The 20991-nt window shown below is 39.9% G+C and overlaps 1 long non-coding RNA gene across 2 annotated transcripts in view; it reads right to left on the bottom strand.

Annotated features, from left to right (window-relative positions):
- Positions 1-20991, bottom strand: part of LOC122560764 — a 91175-nt gene that overhangs the window by 39046 nt on the left and 31138 nt on the right. Inside the window, exon 3 of one of the 2 annotated variants that reach the window (XR_006314804.1) lies at positions 3062-3093. This is a non-coding gene — a long non-coding RNA (uncharacterized LOC122560764). Of the gene's footprint in view, positions 1-3037; positions 3094-20991 lie in introns of those variants that run through there. The other variant, XR_006314805.1, reaches the window with a different exon arrangement.

The following is a 20991-nucleotide window of genomic DNA, read 5'->3' as shown; positions in this document are numbered from 1 at the left end:
CTCTTAGCTGTTTGAGTAAGCGTAGTGTTTAGAGCTGTCGTAAGAGCTGTAATCCTTTGCAATTTAATAATAGAGGGTCTATCAGTGTATGCTGTTTCAGCCGCTTTTAAGCGGGTTTCAAGCAAACGCTGTTGTTCTCCTTTTAATTTCTTCTGGGTCGCTGGGTAGGAGATGATCAAGCCTCGCGTGTAAGCTTTGATGGTCTCCCACATCATTGACGGGTTGCTAGCTGTGCCTGAATTAATTTCTAAAAAAGTTTTAAATTCTTGAGAGAAGTACTTTACAAATTTGCTATCTTTCATTAAGAAGGGGTCCATACGCCAATGCCGAGGGGATGTCCCACTGTTCCTCGCCTTAGTTTCCATATATACAGCAGCGTGGTCAGAAATTGCTATATTACCTATTTTACAGGATGATATGGAATTTAAAAAAATTGAGGGGGCAAAAAACATATCAATTCTGGTATGACATTTATGTGGATTAGAGTAGAAATAAAAATCTCTACCCTGTGGATGAAGACATCTCCATACATCTACTGATCCTAATTCTTTGTTCAGATCCATCAATTGTCTAGATCTGGGAGATACTCCTGCAGTACTCTTGGGAATCCTATCTATTTCCGGATCCTTAATACAATTAAAGTCTCCCCCTATAATTATATGACGGGCATCAAAAGCCATCAATTTTGAGAAGGCTTCCGTTATAAATTTAAAGGGGTGTGTCGGGGGGCAGTACAAATTTAAAATCCCATATTCCTCTCCATTTCTGAGGGCTTTAATCAAGATATATCGTCCAGATTCGTTTTTTATCTGCTTTAGGATTTTGAAAGGGAAATTCTTCCGAACAAGAGTAACAACTCCCCTGCTTTTTGAGCTAAAAGAAGAAAAAAAGGCCTGATCAAATCCGCCCTGTCGTAATTTCAAGTGTTCTTTATCTGACAGGTGTGTCTCCTGTAGGAGAGCTATATCAACTCTTTCCTTCTTAAGATTTGATAATATTTTCTTCCTTTTAAGTGGCGAATTACTCAGTGCTTTATATTTAGATTTTTTTTGGAACATAAGTGCTGAGTTGGGGTGGGATACGGTCATTGAGTTGTTCTTTCAAGATGGATGAATGCATGTACAGTATGATTTTTACGATACTAATTAACTGAATTCTGGCACGGAGCTTGAGAGATGAGATAGAGGTCAAGTGTTTCACATCATATCTAGATGGGCTAGAAGCAGTCTTCAGGCATTTCAGTGTAAGGACAGACTATGGAAATACACCGTTGATAAGAGACTATAAGCAGACAATTTCGTAAATGCTGTCTTAGATCGAGAAAGATTGCAGAAAGTTATAGCACAGAGGGAATTGTGAGTCCTCAGGCATAAATCTTATAAAGCTAGCATATGAGTTCAGCTAGTAATAGGGAAGGGAAATGGAATGTTAGACTTTATTTCAAAGGAAATGATGTCTAAAAATAGAGAAGTCTTATTAAAACTATACAAGGCACTGATCATACCACACCTAGAATACTACAAACCCCTTATCTAAGAAACGGTGTACTGGCATTGGAGGCAGTCCAGAGAAGGTTTAGTAGGCTGATCTTGAGTTTGGAGGCACTTTCTTAAGAGGAGAGGTTCGGTAGGTTGGGCTTTTATTCATTGTAGTTTAGAAAAACGAGAGACGGCCATATTAAAATATACAAGATTTTAGGGGACCTGACAGGGATGGTGCAGAAAGGTTGTTTACCCTTGTGGGAAAGTCTAGGACTGGAGGGCATAATCTCAGAATAAAGGATAACCCTTTTAAGACAGAGGTGAAGCAGAATTCTTCTTTCAGAGAGTAGTAAATCTGTGGATTTTTTTTTACCTCAGAGAGCTGTGGTAGCTGGGCCGTTAAGTATATTCAAGGCTGAGATAGCAGGTTTTTAATTAGTAATCAGCGTTTTAAAAAGGATTATGGGAAACGGCAGGAAAAGAGTGTTCAGGATTATCAAATTTACCATTATCTCATTGAATGGTAGAGCAGATTTGATGAGTTGAATGACCCACTCTGCTCCTATATCTTGCGATTTTAAAAAGACTTACCAAGGTCCATGTAAACATAAAGCACAGCATTACCTTCATCCACACATCAAGTTCCCTCCACTTGACAAAGCTATGTTAACTATCTTTTCTTAATGTTTGGCTGTCTAAGTGGAGGTTAATTCTGTTTATCAGAATTTTTCAGTAGTTTCTCTACTATTGATAAACTTATATACTGATAGTTCCCTGGTTTATCCCTACCACTTTTTGAATAATGATATTGTATTAGCTGTCCTCCAAACCTCTGAGACTCCTCTTGTGTCCAGAGAGGATTTGAAAATTAATGTTATAATAATGTCAATATTTATCTCCTTAAGGAATTCCTCATCAAATGGAAGATCCAAAACTACTGTAAACTCTCCTCAAGTCTTTGTGCCCCTAATGTTGGAGGCGTGAAGCTCCTGGGCTTTCTAAGCTTGAATAGCGTCCTTCTGCCTTTGTAGCCAGAACTAGACACAGTGCTCAGGATGTAATAGCTATATATTTTCTGATGTTAATTCAATACAGTCACATTATCATGTCCAACAATTCTTCCTTGCTACCCGCTCTACTTATTCAGTTTTTAGTAATATTAGTACACTAGCAGTTATAGGAACTCCTCCCACTCTGTGCCAGTGTTATGGACTATCTCTACTATTGTTAGTCCAGCTTTCTCTCAATATCTGGCTGTTTAGCTCTAACAAATCAATAGCTCTATGTTATTGTCTATATCTCAACTGTGGCTGTATCATATTCTTGTCATTGTTAAATTCAATAAGTCTTACTGTTATAAAAAAACTACTTCACAGTGTGAAGCTTACTACTACTTCCTTTCACCTTATCAACACTTATTGGTTATGTTAGCTTTTCAAACCTCACAGCAATTTATTACCTAACAAGATTGAGCTGAAATGTGATGTGTTTTAAGGTTGAGTAGTCTCATCATGATGCTTTATAAAGACTCACATGGTGAACTGGGCAATGGGATGAGGTGTTGTAGGGTTTATAATCACCATGGAACTGGATCCCTGGCATGATTCAGTACCTTCAGTAGAACAGAAAGAAGGAAATTAGATTGTGAAGAGAAAACCTTGTCATGTTACTTCATATTCCTGTTACCAAACTATTCACTCAATCCCAGATCAAGAAGCAAATTATTTATAAGTTTTTGACAGAAAATCAACAACAGATCTGCCATTAATACTGATTTACAGTGGGCCTCAATGGCACCAACACATCAAAAGAGGTGCCCAGTAAAATCACTATTGAATGTCTTTAAAACTAGTTTAAAATTAATTAACTCAGTTCAATCGATTCACCTCACATCAATATAGTAAATCTTGTTTTGGGTTGAACAAAATATGTTGAGGTGCATTCCTGGGTTTCAGATTTATTAACAGGATTTAATTAAATTGTGTAAAGATTTATTAAATGTCATGTTATGCCATTTTGATCTTGCATCAGACAGCTGAATTTCCCTGTTACATTTTTCAATATCATACTTGGATTGATTAAGCATTGATATACACAAATTCAATCATCAAGTTATGTCAAACTTTTCTAGAGATACTTTTTTCTGTGGTTAATCATATTCTCAGAAGATGGTACTTTACATTCCAGAAAGTGATTAGCTTGGAAATAAGAAATAAAGAATATTTTCCTGTAACCCTCTGGCTATGATTTTTGTTATTTGTGATGACTTTTTAATTCAGGGTGAGAATTAAAAGCTTCAGGGTATGTAGAAATCTATAAAAGGGGGCAGCAGAGTAAAGTTTTTCCAGAAAGTGAACCGATTAAAAACACAAATTAATTTAAAACCTGACAAAAAAATAGACATTTTCCTCTGGAAAAGAGAAGTTTGAGTAGTGACCCGATAGAGATTTTCTAAATGATGAATGTGTTTGATAGGGTAGCTGTGGAGAAGATAGAATGAATTGCACTGGCCTCTTGGTGGTGGAAAATGAGCTCTGTGGAGGGTGTAGTGGCTGATAAAAGGGACAGGAGCTGCCTTCGTATTTTTCTCTGGCACTGTCCCATTGATTTCCAGTACTGATCAGGAGGTGCCCTGCAAAGGGAACCAGTGGAATGCTCTTTGGAGACTGTCAGTCCAATCTGAATATACAAAAGCTCAATTATGGGCCAATTTACAGGGTTGGTGGCATTATACTGACAATAGAGTGGCAACTACTGTGAGTGAGGCTACCAGTTTCATGGAGTATTCAAAAGTGGCCTAACCAATGTCCTATCCAGCCACAATTCCTATACTCAGTCCATACCAAATGCTTTCTTCATTATCCTATCTACCTTTGAATCCACTTTCAAGGAACTATGAACCTGCACTCCAAGATCACTTTGTTCAGCAACACTCTCCAGGACCTTACCAGTCAGTGTCCTGCCCTAATATACCTTTCCAAAATGCAGCACCTCAGTTATCTAAATTAAACTCCAAGTGTCACTCCTCAGCTCATTGGTCCAACTGATCAAGATCTCATTGTACCCTGAGGTAACCTTCTTGAGGTGTTGGGTGTTTTAACAATCTTTAGGGTGAGTCCTCAGAACCTGATGGGATCTATCCTAGATAGCTGAGGGAAGCTGGTGATGAAATTGCTGGGGCTAGTCTCAGGAGAGATTCCAGAGGACTGGAGAATAGACAATGTTGTTCCCTTGTTTATGAAGGGCAACAGGGATATTCTGCGAAATTATAGATTAGTGAGCCTTAAGTCAGTGGTAGGGAAATTTATTGGAGAAGATTCTTGGAGATAAGAATTACTCACATTTGGAAAAATATGGACTTATTAGCAATAGGAAGCATGGCTTTTTGTGGGAAAGGTCCCATCTCACGAACGTGATTTGTGTTTTTGAGGAATTGACAAAGATGATTGATGAGGGCAAGATGGTGAATGTTGTCTGTATGGATCCCTCATGACAGGCTGATGTCACATGGGATCCATGGTAAGCTGGCAAGATGGTTACCGAACTGGCTTAGTCATGTAAGAAAGGCTTTTGTAGCGAAGAGTGTTTTTCTGATTGGAGATCCATGATCAGTGGTGTTCTTCAGGGATCAGTGCTGGGACTCCTGTTGTTTGTAATATATACAAATTATTTGGAAACGAATGTAGGTGGCCTGACCAGTAAGTTTGCAGATGACACAAAGATTTGAGGAGTTGCGAATTGTGAGGAGGATTACCAGAGGATGCAGCAGGATATAGATAGGCTGGAGACTTGGGCAGAAAAATGGCAGATGGAGTTTAATCTGGACAAACGCAAATTGGATGATCTATTGTAGGAGAGAAATATACAGTAAATGGCAGAATCTTTAGTAGCATCAACATACAGAGGGATTTAAGCTCACAGTTCCCTGAAAGTGGCAACACAAGTGCATAAGGTGATCAAAATGGTATGTAATATGTTTCCCTTCATCGGTCAAGTGCAGAGTATAAAAAAAAGCTGTTTTGAACTTTAGTTGGGCTACATTTAGAATATTTTGTACAGTTCCGGTCTCCACATTACCAGAAAGATGTGGAGGCTTTGGACATGGTGTAGTAATGCTATACCAGGATGTTGCCTGCTTTGGAGGGTATTAGCTATGAGGAGAGATTGGACAAACTTAGTTTGTTTTCATTTGAACGTAGAAAGATGAGAGGTGACCTGATAGAAATCTACAAAATTATGAGAGGCATGGATAGAATGGACAGTTGGAGACTTTTTCCTGGGGTAGAAATATTAATTCTTGGAGGACACAGGTTTAAGGTAAAAGTGTAAGTTTAAAGGAGATGTGAGAGGTATTTTTTTTTACACAGAGGGTGGCAAGTGCCTGGAATGCGTTACCAAAGGAAGTGGTAGAGGCTGATACAATAACAATGTTTAATAGGCATTTTGACGGATGTGAACGAGCAGGGAATAGAGGGATAGTTTAGAAAGGCATCATGTGTTGGTGTTGACCAAAGGGCCTGTTTTTGTGCTGTGCTGTTCTTTGTACTTTGTAGTCTTTTGTCCACCCCCACACCCCAGGTTATGTCATGGCCGCTTTCAGTGCAGCTAATCCATTTTCACCTAATTATGTTCCTCATTATAAGCTTTTCTCGTTCCCTTTGTCTAATTGTCTTTCTGTGTGTGTGGGCTGTGTCTCCATCTACCTGCTTATTCTTCTCTCTCTTCCCCCTCAGACTCCCTTGTGTCTTCAACATATATACCGTATTCCTAGCTACTATGAGTTCTGAAGAAGGATCACTATACTCGAAATGCTAACTCTCCTTTTTATCCAAAGTTAATGCCAAACCTGCTGAGTTTTTCCAGCAATTTCTGTTTTTGTTTCATACCTTCAGCATTCACAGTTCTTTGTTTTGTTTTACTTCTGAAGTGAGGATGTTTGCTGATGACACAAAACTAGGTGGGGATTGTGAGAAATAAGAAGGATCGAATGAGTCTTCAGGGTAATTTAGACAGTTGACTGAGTGGGCAAGCGTGTGGCAGATGCAACATAACATGGATAAGTGTGAAGTTGTCTGTTTAAGACATGATAAATTGGGAAATGTTGTAGGCCCTCTCAAATATATAAAATATTCCATGGCATTGTTTTGGTGAATATTAGAGGTGTTCTCTGTGGTGTCCTGGCCAATATTTATCACTGAACCAACATCACTAAGACTGATTATCTGCTCATTACACATTGATATCATAGGGCTTGCCATCAGAAAATTTGTTGTCACAGTTCCTGTGTTGCAACAATGACTACAGTTAAAAATACTTTATTGACTGTAAAATGCCTTGGGAAACCTGAAATCATGAAAGGTATTATATTAATGTTAGTTATTTGTTTTAACTTATTGAAGTCTGATGGTGCGGAGGTATCCATGCAGAATATGTATTTCTTCAGAACATATCAGCTGTCCCCTGAAAGTGATGAAGTTAGAGGGCTACAGAGATGGAGTTGGTGAGGGGAGGTTGGTAGCTCTTTTAAAAGCCAGTATACACAAGATGGATTGAATGGTCTCCCTCTGTACTGTAAAATTCTATGATTCTATCCTCCCCGTGCTTCTGTGGGTACTTTTGGTCTCCTTTATGTTCATTTCAGATGGTAGATGAGATCTCAGTTTAATATTTCATTAAAATAATTTCCTTGCATTTCAGAATGGCTCTCCATAAAGGTTTTGCTACTGATATGGTTAACCGTAATTTTAACATCCATTTGATTAGCTGTATTTCGTCCAATTGCTTGCTTGTGTGTGATGTTCCCCTACTGGACAATGAGAGGCTCTAGGTATTGAGGGTGTGGAAACTGTGACTTAGAGAGGGCATTCAGATGGGATGTACCTACAGATAGATAAAATGTGTGAAATGGTGGTAACAGTGATGGGAGTGAGATTGTATGTGTAAGCAGTGTCAGCCATAGCATCATAGAATCCCTACAGTGCATTCAGCCCATCACGTCTACACTGATCCTCAGAAGAGCAACCTATCTAGACTTACCTCATTATTCTGCATTTATAATGGCTAATCCACCTAGCATGCATATTATGGAGCAATTTGACATGGCCAATCCACTAAACCGCACATCTTTGAACTGTGGAGGGAGCCATGAGAACCTGGCAGAAACCCATGCAGACTCGGAGGGAAAAGCAAATCCTCATAGACAGTCACCCAAGTCTGGAATTGAACCTGGGTCTCAGGCCCTATGAAGCAGCAGTGCTAACCACTGTGCTACTCATGCTGACTACGTGCTGTGGATAGGATATCTTTGTTTCTGCTGTGCCTGTACAGTGCTGGTGGGGGCCAACGTTGCACTGCCAATGCTTGTCTGGATGTACAGTGGCCTTTCAAAGATGGTGTGAGCAGAAGGGATGCATGTCATTTGCCGGATATCCGCTGAGTGGCAAGTTATTCTGGGAACAGCATGTGCTTAGATGGGGTTTGAATTATATATGGGCGATGCTAAAGGATGTGGAGTAGATAGTTAATGAGGCAATTCACTGAGATACAGTGAGAAAGATCACTTGACCATGTAGCAAACAAATCCTCCAAAAACCTTGATGTAATGCACACTTAGAGGAAAAAAAAGAATCAATCTTTGTATTCAATAGTTGTTTTGTTTAATACCAATACCTGTCCATTCTCATTAAGTTCTCATCAGGCAATTGCCTCCAGGCACCTGCCTGGCTATTCAGGTAGACACCATCAGAGGTTGACAGACCAATATCACCATGGTCAGCAGGATACACCAAATGATAATTCCTTCCAAAACAGACAAAAGAAAAACAGTTTCAGCTAATCAAGTACTTGAGCTTTCCTCAGGGGAAGCATAATGAAAGGGAAGAAATTATTTCTCAAGGAAAGGTGTGAGTTGGCTCTAGATTCACCCATCCATTTGATTTATTTTCTTCCTTCATAAACTGTGGGAGCATTGTTTGATTTTCAAAGTACTGAATTCCAAGCTCTAAATGATGTTTGAATGCTTGCTTAGGAGCACTATGTACTTATTATTCATAAATCTTAATTTCAAGGCCTCTCATTGTAGTGTAGGGTTGGTTAGTCAGAAAAAAAAACTGAAGAGAAACATATGAATCTATTTAGTGTTCTGACCCCACACTATCTGATTATTTCATGTATCTTTTTATTTCTAGTTAATTGTCTATAACACTTCCTGCTGCTTGTAACTACTCCTGTGAGGGGACATGCTGGCATTGTACGTGTCTATCTTGTACCAGCGCCACCTACCCACTGTAGCTCATTTGCAACCACTCTATGATATCGAGCTATATCGAGCACAAATTCTCCTTTTGCTGCTTTCCACTTTACTCTCTAGAAAAGATGTCTGAAGCTTTTCAACCAAGTCAAATAGAGGATAGTGAGGAATGCAGATACTGGAAAGTCAGAGTCGATAAAGTACCCTGATAAAAGATTTCGACCTGAAATGTTGACTCCCCTGCTCCTTTGATGCTGCTTGATTTACTGTGCTTTTTCCAGCTCCATATTTTTTCAATCTCAGACAAATGGCCAAAGCATTAATTTTTTTCTTTGGTTTTTCTTGCACTTTCAAGTAACTTTTCATATCTGTAATTGTCTAAATGGAAGTTTTAGCATTGTCTTATTCTAAAGACCTCTATTTTCTCTTACAGATCTTTACTTATTCTCCAGGTTTCAGAATTATGTAAGGGAATAAATAGAATGTGGCATCTGATGAGTTTTCTTTCCGGTAAAAGCCTGTTTCTTGTTAACATATCCTTTATCTTCATAAAATTACTTCTGGCTATCTTCACCCTTCTTCTAAACTTCTCTATCACATCTGCCATCTCCTGTTATTGTTTGTTCTAAATTGACAAACGTATGTAAATGTCCAGTGTGACACTGTTCACTTCAATCTTCACTCGGCTTTCTTCTCAGGTATTCCTTTTAAATGCAATTGATTTGTCTTTCTGGTGTTAATATTTATAGGCATTCTTTGAATTCTTCCAGTGAAATTAACATACTGCAAGTTCTTGCCCCCAATATTTAACCTTGGTCCATCTAATTCTCTGAATATTTGTTCTGTGTACATATTGTACAATTTTGGCAATCATACAGTTTGTGTCCTCTTTACACTAGAAACACATCTTGCTGCCCCTCTCCTAGCCTGATGCTTACTATTTGGAACCAATATGGACTCTGGATAAATCTCACATCTTTACTGTCAATGTTACTTTTCAGCAACACATCCATTAACTTTTGGTGTTTGACACCAACAAATACTTTATTATTGTCTATAAGTGAATTTTTAATTAGATGTTTATCAAAAATTGTCCTTAGGTTAAATATTCTCTCTCTTGTTCCTACTTCAAGTTTACATCCAGACTGCATTTCATCAATTTCTGATTCAAATACATTATTACTTCCTTCTGTTAAGACTTCCATGATCATTTTAATTAGAAATGTTAGTGTTCTATGCCCAACCATCTTCAGCTTCTTTATCCATGACCTTCCCTCCAATGTTTGATCAGAAGTGGGGATATTCACTAACAATTGCAAATATTCAGCACAATTTGTGACTCCTGAGAGTAGTCTGATCCTACACACAGTAAGACATAGATAACATTCAAGCTTGTGATGATCGTCATAGAATCATAGAGACGTACAGCACAGAAACAGACCCTTCGGTCCAACTTGTCCATGCTGATCAGATATCCCAACACAGTCTAGTCCCACCTACCAGAACCCAACTCAAATCCCTCGAAACCCTTCCTATTCATATACCCATCCAGATGCCTTTTAAATGTTGCAATTGTACTAGCTTCCACCACTTCCTCTGGCAGCTTATTCCATACACGTACCACCCTCTGCGTGAAAAAGTTACCCCTTAGATCTCTTTTATATCTTTCCCCTCTCAACCTAAACCTATGCCCTCTAGTTCTGGATTCCCCCCACCCCAGGAAAAAGACTTTGCCTATTTATCCTATCCATGCCCCTCATGTTTTTATAAAACTCTATAAGATCAGCCCTCAGCCTCTGAAGCTCCAGGGAAAACAGCCCAGCCTATTCAACCTCTCCCGAAAGCTCAAATCCTCCAATCCTGGCAACATCCTTGTAACTCTTTTCAGAACCCTTTCAAGTTTGACAACATCTTTCCGATAGGAAGGAGACCAGAATTGCACGCAATATTCCAACAGTGGCCTAACCAATGTCCTGTACAGCCACAACATGACCTTCCCACTACTGTACTCAATACTCTGACCAATAAAGGAAAGCATACTAAACGCCTTCTTCACTATCCTATCTACCTGCGATTCCACTTTCAAGGAGCTATGAACCTGCACTCCAAGGTCTCTATGTTCAGCAACACTCCCACACTCCTTAAGACATGTACATCCTGTCCCTCACGATTCCCTTCAACAACTTGCCCACCACTGACGTCAGGCTCACTTGTTCATTGTTCCCTGGCTTGTCCTTACCACCTTTCTTAAACAGTTGCACCATGTTAGCCAACCTCCAGTCTTCTGGCACCTCACCTGTGACTATTAATGATATAAATATCTCAGTAAGAGGCCCAGTAATTGTTTCCCTAGCTTCCCACAGAGTTCTAGGGTACAACTGATCAGGTCCTGGGGATTTATCCACATGTATGCGTTTCAAGACATCCAGCACTTACTCCTCTGTAATATGGACATTTTTCAAGATGTCACCATCTATTTCCCTACATTCTATATCTTCCATGTCTTTTTCCACAGTAAATACTGATGCAAAATACTTGTTTAGTATCTCCTCTATCTCCTGCAGCTCCACACAAAGGCCGCCTTGCTGATCTTTGAGGGGCCCTATTCTCTCCCTCATTACCCTTTTGTCCTTAATGTGGTTTTAAAAACCCTTTGGCTTCTCCATAACCTTTTTGCCAAAGCTATCTCATGTCCCCTTTTTGCCCTCCTTGTTTCTTTCTTAAGTATACTCCTACTGCCTTTATACTCTTCAAGGGATTCACTCCATCCTGTCTATTCTTTCTTTTTCTTAACCAAACCCTCAATTTCTTTAAGGAGAAAGTGAGGTCTGCAGATGCTGGAGATCAGAGCTGAAAATGTGTTGCTGGAAAAGCGCAGCAGGTCAGGCAGCATCTAGGGAACAGGAGAATTGACGTTTCGGGCATAAGCCCTTCATCAGGTTCCTGAAGAAGGGCTTATGCCCGAAACGTTGATTCTCCTGTTCCCTGGATGCTGCCTGACCTGCTGCGCTTTTCCAGCAACACATTTTCACCTCAATTTCTTTAGTCATCCCTACACCTACCAGCCTTTCCTTTCATCCTGACAGGAGTATACTTTCTCTGGATTCTTGTTATGTCATTTCTGAAGGCTTCCCATTTTCCAGCTGTTCCTTTACCTGCGAACATCTGCCCCCAATCCACTTTGAAAGTTCTTGCCTAATACCGTCAAAATTGGCCTTTCTCCAATTTAGAACTTCAACTTTTAGATCTGGTCTATCCTTTTCCATCACGATTATAAAACTAATAGAATTATGGTCTCTGGCCTCAAATTGCTCCCCCACTGACACCTCAGTATCCTGCCCTGCCTTATTTCCCAAGAGAAGGTCAAGTTTTGCACCTTCTGTAGTAGGTACATCCACATACTGAATCAGAAAATTTTCTTGTACACACTTAACAAGTTCTTCTCCATCTAAACACTTAACGCTATGGCAGTCCCATTCTATATTTGGAATGTTAAAATCCCCTACCATGACCACCCTATTATTCTTACAGATAACCGAGACCTCCTTACAAATTTGTTTCTCAATTGTCCTCTATTAGTGGGTCTATAATAAATCCCAATAAGGTGATCATCCCTTTCTTATTTCTCAGTTCCACCCAAATAACTTCCCTGGAAGTATTTCTGGGAATATCCTCCCTCAGCACAGCTATAATGGTATCCCTTATCAAAAATGCCACTCCCCCTCCTCTCTTGCCTCCTTTCTGTAGTATTTGTATCCTGGAACATTAAGCTGCCAGTCCTGTCCATCCCTGAGCCATGTTTCTGTAATTGCTGTGATATCCCAGTCCCATGTTCCTAACTATGCACTGTGTTCATCTGCCTTCCCTGTTTGGCCTCCTGCATTGAAATAAATGCAGTTTAATTGTTCTCTGCCTTGTTCTCTGCTTTGTCCCTGCCTGCCCTGACTGTTTGACTTGCCTTTGTTCTCAACTATACCAGTCTCAGATTGATCTCTTTCCTCACTACTTCCCTGGGTTCCAACCCCCCCCCCCAAACTTACTAGTTTAAATCCTCCCGAGCAACTCTAGCAAATCTCCCTACCAGTATATTAGTCCCCTTCCAATTTAGGTTTAATCTGTCCTTCTTGTACAGGTCACTTCTACCCCAAAAGAGATTCTAATGATCCAAAAACATGAATCCTTCTCCCATACACCAGCTCCTCCTATTCCTACCCTCACTAGCTTGTAGCACCAGGAGTAATTCAGATATTACTACTCTTGAGGATCTCCTTTTTAAATTCCTTCCTAACTCTGTGTAGTCGCCCTTCAGAGTCTCAACCTTTTTCCTTCCTATGTCACTGGTTCCATTGTGTGCAATGACCTCCTGCTGGCCCCTCTCCCCCTTGAGAACATTCAGCACCCTCTCTGAGACATTCTTGATTCTGGCGCCAGGGAAGCAACAAACCATTCTGATTTTTTGCTGCTAGCCACAGAAACATCTGTCTGTACCTCGGACGAGAGAGTCCCCTAACACAGTCGAGCTCTTGGAACCCGACCCACCCCTCATTGCATTAGAGACAGTCTCAGTACCAGAAACTTGGCTTTCGTGCTATGTTGCCCATAGAATCCATCACCCCCTACATTTTACAAAACAGCAGACTTGTTTGAAATGGGGATAGCCACAGAAGACTCTTATACTGCCTGCCTACCACTCTTACCTTTCCTGGAGTTAACCCATCTATGTGGCTGTATCTAAGTCTTTACCCCCTTCCTATAACTCCCATCCATCACATCCCCTTGCTTTTGTAAATTCTTCATTGCTTCTAACTGTCTCTCCAACCGACCCATTTGGTCTGATAGGATTAGCAACCAATGGCATTTATTGTGGACGTAATCCTCAATAACCTGTAAACTCTCCCTAACCTCCCACATCTGACAAGAAGAGCATATCACTCTACTAAAGACTATTTTTGCTTCTTTCAATCTACATAGCCAGAAAATACTACTGTCTTGTTCCTGTACAAAATTCTGCTCCAGGTTAAATTAATACTTATGGCTTATATTTCAAGTTTAATCAAGAGACATATCTCAATAAAACATATAATCAAGAAGAACACTCTACTCACTATTGCAGACTTACTGTAAGGCCACGCTTAAAATATCCACTTCTCTGTTTCTAAGCTGTGACCTCTCCCAAACAGGTTCCTCCAAGATTACTTGTGAATTTCACTACTTGTTGATTTTCCCAGATGCAGTCCAGCGATACATGCATTCAAATAGCAAAGGCAGTCATTGTGCAGGTTCTCACTGCTGTGTTAGTTAGCAGCGTGGGTTTCTTCCTCTCTCTCTCTCTCTCTCTCTCTCTCTCTCTCTCTCCCCCCTGCACTGATCTCAGTGTTTGTTTTCTCCAAATTTGCAAAACAATGCAACAGCATATAAAGCAGTAATTGCTGCTCCCGGAATTCAAAGAAATCACTTCCAACACCTAAAATACCTCAAAAAAGGAGCAGCTGTTACAGCCAGAAATTTTTCCTGTCCTCCATCTTGGATATAAGTGGCAAATGACATCTATGTCATGCAAATGCAATGACCATCTCCAACTAGGGAAAATGTAACCATCTCCCCTTGACATTCAACACAGTTTCAATTGCTGAATTACCAAGTATCAACATTTTCAATGATTTCCATTGACCAGAACCTAAGGTGGATCAGTGATCTGCATACTGTGACTACAACAGCAGATTAGAGACTTGGAACACTTTGACAAGCAACTTACAACCAACCTCCCCATAGTTTGCCCACCATTTGCACCTTAGGAATGTGATAGAATACTCCTTACTTACCTGGATGAGTGTGGCTTCAACACCAAAAAAATTTCATATCATCCAAGACAAAGAAGCCTACTTGATTGGCACCCCTTGCATCACCTCAACATTCTGAACTGACTTCTTAACAGCACTGTGGGTTGTTCAAGGAAGTGGCTCACCTCCACCTAATGGATGGGCAATAAATGCTGGACAAAAGCTGCTAAATGCATTCCTGTGGATCTGTTGGTGGAGTTATTGCTACAAGTATTGGGACTTGAAATCTGAATACTTCATTACAGAATTGGGCCAGTGAGCAGACATGTATTAGAAAATTTCTTTGCAGTATAAAAACAATTAGGTGTCATGAAGATTCTGAAGTAAATTAATATTAATTAGAATTGTAATGGCACTACAATATATTAGAACATTGCATTTCATTTATAGAACTTGGCTACAAATCCAGCCTGGATTGAAGAAGTTGTAAGTGGATCAGAAGCACAGAATGATAGAACACAAATCATTTATCTAAGATTTTTGAAACTGATGGTTTTTGTGCACAGTGTCACTTCCTGAACCTGTTTCTGGCAGCGCATTTTCTGCTGCTATATATTTTGCCCAAAAATATATTGACTAATATTACAAGTTTATGCAAGTTATTTGTAGGAAAGGGCCATATTTTGTATAAGTTTGCTATCACAGGAGACTGCAACATGCAAATTGTTCATCCATTACTCCTGTCACTGATGAACTACACTGGTTCTCTGTCTCGCAACACTTTCATTTAAAATTCTCATCTATGTCATGCAATTGTGATTCAATTGCTCCATCATTTCATCCCTCCCTAATTCTTTAACCTCCTGCAGCCCTATAACCTTCTAGGGGCTCTATGTTTATGGTGTCAGTAGAATTCTGTGATTATATTGTAGAATGTGTTGTGACCACAGTAATCTTGGTTCAAATTCGAGTCAACCCATTGCTCCTTAAGAAACAAAGGGAGTTCTAATGTGTTTGGGCTTTTGTGGTATAGTGGTAGTGCCCCTACCTCTTGGCCAAACAAACTGGATTTATGTCCCACTTGCCCCAGCAGCATGCCCAAACATATTGATTAAAAATATCAAGAGCTATATGTTTCTCCAATTTTGTTCTCTTGATCATTTCTAGATTTTATTATTCCAACCTCACTGCCGTCAGTTGACTTGGCCCTAAGCTCTGGAGTTCCCTTCCTAAAGCTCTTTGCCTCACTATGACTCTCCTCCATCATTACTGCAAGGTAGCAGCAGAGCCTGTTCTTTTTCTTTCTTTTTCTCTCTCTCATTTTAACAGCCCTGGAGCAGTGTTCATGGAAGTAGTCCCCAGAGAAGCGCAAAGGGAAATGAGCCCTGGAGCAATGTGAGGGGAAGCGTGACCTGGAGCAGTATGAGGGGAAATGAGTCCTGGAGATCCGTGAGAGGAAAAGCGAGTGCCGGAGCAATGCAACTTACCTTGTTGCAGCAGAGTGGACAGTGGGGTGGAGTGGAGGCTTGGAGTGGAATGGGACTGTTGTTGGACGCCCTGGCGCAGGTGGTCAGACTGTGTGCTTGCTGAGCTGCTGCAAAGTAATATCAATCTGAAATTCTTTACTGGACTGTAATATCAATCCTTTAACTAATTTATAACTATCATACTTCTAATTTATATTTGAGACACCAAGTAATGCTACTGCTTTTCTTTTTATTCCTCTTTTGTATCCAAGATGTGCTGCTGTGTAGTTGAACCTAGGATGGTGCCATTAGAGCCAGCCATTGTAAAAACTTTTCACTGTACTCTTGTCCTTCCTTACTGGAGTACACATGACAATAAAGAATATTCAATACTCTATTCTATTTAAGGTTCTCTTTCATGTTTAATATTTGGCAAAGTTTTAGTTATCCATCCAAGTATCACATTTTCTGACCTGGTGTTAATTCTGCCTGGTGGACAATTTTGTTTCATAATATGGAAAACCTTGAAACGCCCTGTATAAATGCAAATTGTTGTTATCGGGTGTGATTTCCCTGAAACCCGCAGCTGAAAGAGATTTTGTTAGGATTAGGACAATAAAAGAATGGAATTCAGTTACCTAAAAAGTGACTTTCTGGGTATATGTAAGTAGATAATCACCCCTTCTTGTTCTAAAAGAACTTAGTAAACTAACAACAGATGCAATAAACTGAGGAGTTAGCAGTTAAAAAGAAACAAGGATTTATCAAATTATGGCACAAGACAGACAAGTATAGTGCACAATGCCAAGCACATCCCTTTGCAGGAACCATTACAAGCAGAAGCAAGTGACATAGACAATGAACAATAAATAGAAAAGAACAGATTAAGTATTGCTTAATTTGTGTAGAAACTTGGTTAGAACACCACTTGGGGTACTGTGTGTGGTTTTGGTCTCCTTAACTTAGAAAGGATATTATTGCTACAGAGGGAATGCAATGAAAGTTTACCAGACTAATTCCTGTGATGGTGGAATCATTCTTTGAAAAGAGATTGGACAATCTGGGCCTATATTTTCCAGTGTTTCAAAAACTGAAACCTATAAGATACCTAAAGGTATAGATTGGGTAGATGCAGGTTGCACGTTTCCTCTGGTTAGGGAGACTAGAACCAAGGAGGCAATTTCAAAATAATGGGGAAACTGCAGAGCACCAAGATAAGGAAAAATTATTTTACTCAGAGTGTTGTAAATCTTTGGACCTCTCTATACCAGAGGACTGTGTATTAACCATGGAGTATATTGATAGCAGTGATTGACAGATTTCTGAGCACTGATAATGTAAAGGAAAATGCAAATGGTGTGGGATAAAGGCATTAAAATAAATGATCAACATTTAAATAGACATTGAATAGCAAAGCAGGCTTGATGGACTGAATGGCTTAGCCCTGCTCTTATGCTCCAATATTCTTTCAAAATTCCTCACATTTAGCAAAGCTCCCAGAAGATTGGAAATAGCAAATGTAACATCTTTATTCAAGGAAAGAGAGATAGGCAGTGAACGGGAAACTGTAGGCTTGTTAGCCTAACATTTTTCATAGGGTAGGTGTTAGAATCTATTATTAAGGACGTTGTAACAGGTTACTTAGAAAATTACAGGGTGACCAGGCAAAGTAAATATGGCTTTGTGAACAGGAAATTTTGTTTAAACTGTTTTTTAACAAAGTAACCTCTATTTGTCATGGTCGGCACAGACATAGTGGGCCAACGAGCCTGTTCCTGTGCTGTACTATTCTATGGGGAGAAAGTGGGGGCTGCAGATGCTGGAGATCAGAGCTGAAAATGTGTTGCTGGAAAAGCGCAGCAGGTCAGGCAGCATCCAAGGAACAGGAGAATCGACGTTTCGGGCATAAGCCCTTCTTCCTGAAGAAGGGCTTATGCCCGAAACGTCGATTCTCCTGTTCCTTGGATGCTGCCTGACCTGCTGTGCTTTTCCAGCAACACATTTTCAGCTCTGTACTATTCTATGTTCTAAATGTTCATATAGAACATATATTAATTGATAGATGTGGTGAACTTGGATTTCCAGAAGGCATTTTATCTGGTGCCAAATCAAAGACTGTTGCATAAGATAAGAGCGCATAGTGTAGTGGCTAACCTATTACCATGGATAAAACATTGGTTAGTTAACAGGAGACAGTAACCAGTGGAGTGCCTCTGGATATATGCTGTGGCATCAACTGTTTACATGTCAGCGATTTGGATGAGAGAATCAAATGTTTGGTAGCTAAGTTTGCCAATTGCATCACGACAGGTAGGAAACTAAATTGTTAAGAGGAAGTAGAGAGTTTACAAAGGGATATAGACTAACTAGGTGGGCAAAAGTTGACAGAGTGTAACAGAGGTAAATGTTACTTTGTCTATTTTGTCAGGAAGAATAGAAAACCAAAACTATTTAAATAGATTCATATTGCAGGAGTTGGTTGTACAGAGAAATCTGGGTTCCTGATAAATGAATCACATAACATTGGGCTGCAGGTAGATAAAGGAAGGCAAATGGAATGTTGTCAACTACTGCAAGATGACTTGGGTATAAAAATATAGATGTCTTACTGTAACTGTTCAAAGTATTGGTGAGACCACATCTGAAGTACAGCATAATTTTGGTTTCCTTTTTTGAAGAAACATATGAATGCCATGAAGAAGTTCATAGAAGATTCAGTTGACTCATTCCAGGGATAAAAGGTTTTTAAAATAAATGTTAGGCCTTTATCCATTGGGATTTGGAAGAATGAGAGATGACCTTATCGAAATATGTAAGATCTTGACAGAACTTGATTTGGTGGACGCTGAGGAAATTAAAACTACGGACATAGTTTAAGAATATAGATCTCCTTTTTAAGACTTGAGATTTTTTTTTTGTCTGAGGGTTGTTAGTCTGTGGAATTCTCCTCCCTAGGAAGTAGTGAAGCTGATATTTAAACTTATTTAAGGTTGAACTAGATGGATTTTTGGGGGCTTGAGCATTTTGAGGTGTAGACAGGCAAGTGGACTTGAGACCACAACCAGATCAGCCATTATGTTATTGACGAGTAGAGCATTCTCTGTTCTTGCTCCCAGGTCCAATGTTGACAATTCCAAAGAACGTATTTGCATTTTATGTACATTCATGTCTACTTTAACAATCTCAAAGGGATTTTGACCTCTTCCAAAGGACAGTAGCATTTTTCAAAGGGCACCTTACCTCTCCCAAGGCTGTCCCTGGATCAATCCAAATTAATATATAGCTTTCCAAAAGGGTACCTACCTCTCAAAATAACTCACCATCTTCAAATCTTCGCCTGAAAGGTATAAAGCCTGCAAGTCATGTCATCCCATTAGTAAAACTTTTGCTAACTGAAGGCAACTGAAATTTGACATATGTAGTTGCTTCTTTGGATCCCTTTCTCCACGCAAAACTGGTGAATGGTTTGGGAGCATGGTTTTCTAGATTTGGGGCTGTGGCTCCATGTTGACTGGGCTTGCGACCCTCTCTGTCATTAAAGCTTAATTATCTCTGAAACAGAGCTACCTGGGACAAGAGCTGTCAAGTTATCAAAAATGTTCCATTCCCTTATATCCAGGTAGCTTCTTAGGAAACAGAAAATCCCTTCCAATCTTACCGGAACAACTACTGAAACTTTAATAAAAGTTTGTTTCTGCAACTTGGCTTTGAAGAGTTGTGTCACAGGTGAAGTTGTTAGTCCTAAAATGTGTACATGCACCTTAGCAAAAAGGCAGGACTCTTGAAAGAGAGCTTCCTAAGGTAACTTACTGCTGAATTAATCATTATTTTGCACCTTGGAAAAGTGTTGCAGAGCATTTGTCAACGCATTCATCATATTACAGCATGCTGAATACTTGGCTCCCAGGGGTTCTGTTAAAAAGATTAATTTGAAGATCGTATGTTGATATCCACATATTTTTCATCAGGCTCATTCAAAATCTGAATCATAATGTTGAAAAGATGTATAAAGCTTTTTTTCTTACCCTTACAAGATACCCATAGATACCAAGCAACCTCCTCAAGCCACTGAACATGACCAACCTGTTCCCTCACAGAACACCAGTCACGTCCACCTGTGAAAATGTACAAACCTGACATAGCAGCTTCACCAGTTCAGATAGGATATGTTGATCGCTGAATCTGCAGCCAGTCACAAATCAACCACCCTTCATGAGTGATCAAGCAGTCCATGAATATCCTGAAGGCTGCTGATCAATCAGGTCACAGTGAAACCCAATGGGAAGTTGATCAATGCACTTTCATAAGTGCTCTTAGTAATCAGTCAATCAACGAATGAGCTTCATGAGCATTCATCTATGCTACAGAAATGTCAAAGGCTTCCTACTTAAAACTATCTTTTAACCCAGAGTCCACAGACAATTTTTGAAACCTGTTTAGCTGTTTCTAATTGAGAAGACTCCTCTCCTAGATTGTTACCAATATTTGTACATCACTTTTCAGAGAGCAATGCTCAGTGTATTCTTTTTATTTGATGCCATTTTGGAAGGTTTGATATGAGAATAGCCCACTAATCATTGTTCCATTATTTCTGTTATAGTTTTTGCATTCAAATATTCTGCCCTGCTCCACTAAAGATATTGACCCATGCAAAGTTGAGGTTTCAGCGGTGCAGACAGTCAGCGATAGTTGCCATTCTTCAGGTGTAAGGAGAAAGTGAGGACTGCAGATGCTGGAGATCAGAGCTGAAAATGTGTTGCTGGAAAAGCGCAGCAGGTCAGGCAGCATCCAAGGAACAGGAGAATCGACGTTTCGGGCATAAGCCCTTCTTCAGGAATGAGGAAAGTGTGTCCAGCAGGCTAAGATAAAAGGTAGGGAGGAGGGACTTGGGGGAGAGGCGTTAGAAATGCGATAGGTGGAAGGAGGTTAAGATGAGGTTGATAGGCCGGAGTGGGGGTGGGGGCGGAGAGGTCAGGAAGAAGATTGCAGGTTAGGAAGGTGGTGCTGAGTTCGAG

The sequence above is a fragment of the Chiloscyllium plagiosum genome, chromosome 21 (assembly GCF_004010195.1).
Source record: "Chiloscyllium plagiosum isolate BGI_BamShark_2017 chromosome 21, ASM401019v2, whole genome shotgun sequence".
NCBI lineage: Eukaryota > Metazoa > Chordata > Chondrichthyes > Orectolobiformes > Hemiscylliidae > Chiloscyllium > Chiloscyllium plagiosum.
Note: the sequence above shows the minus strand (reverse complement) of the source record. Positions and strands in the feature narration are given on the sequence as shown.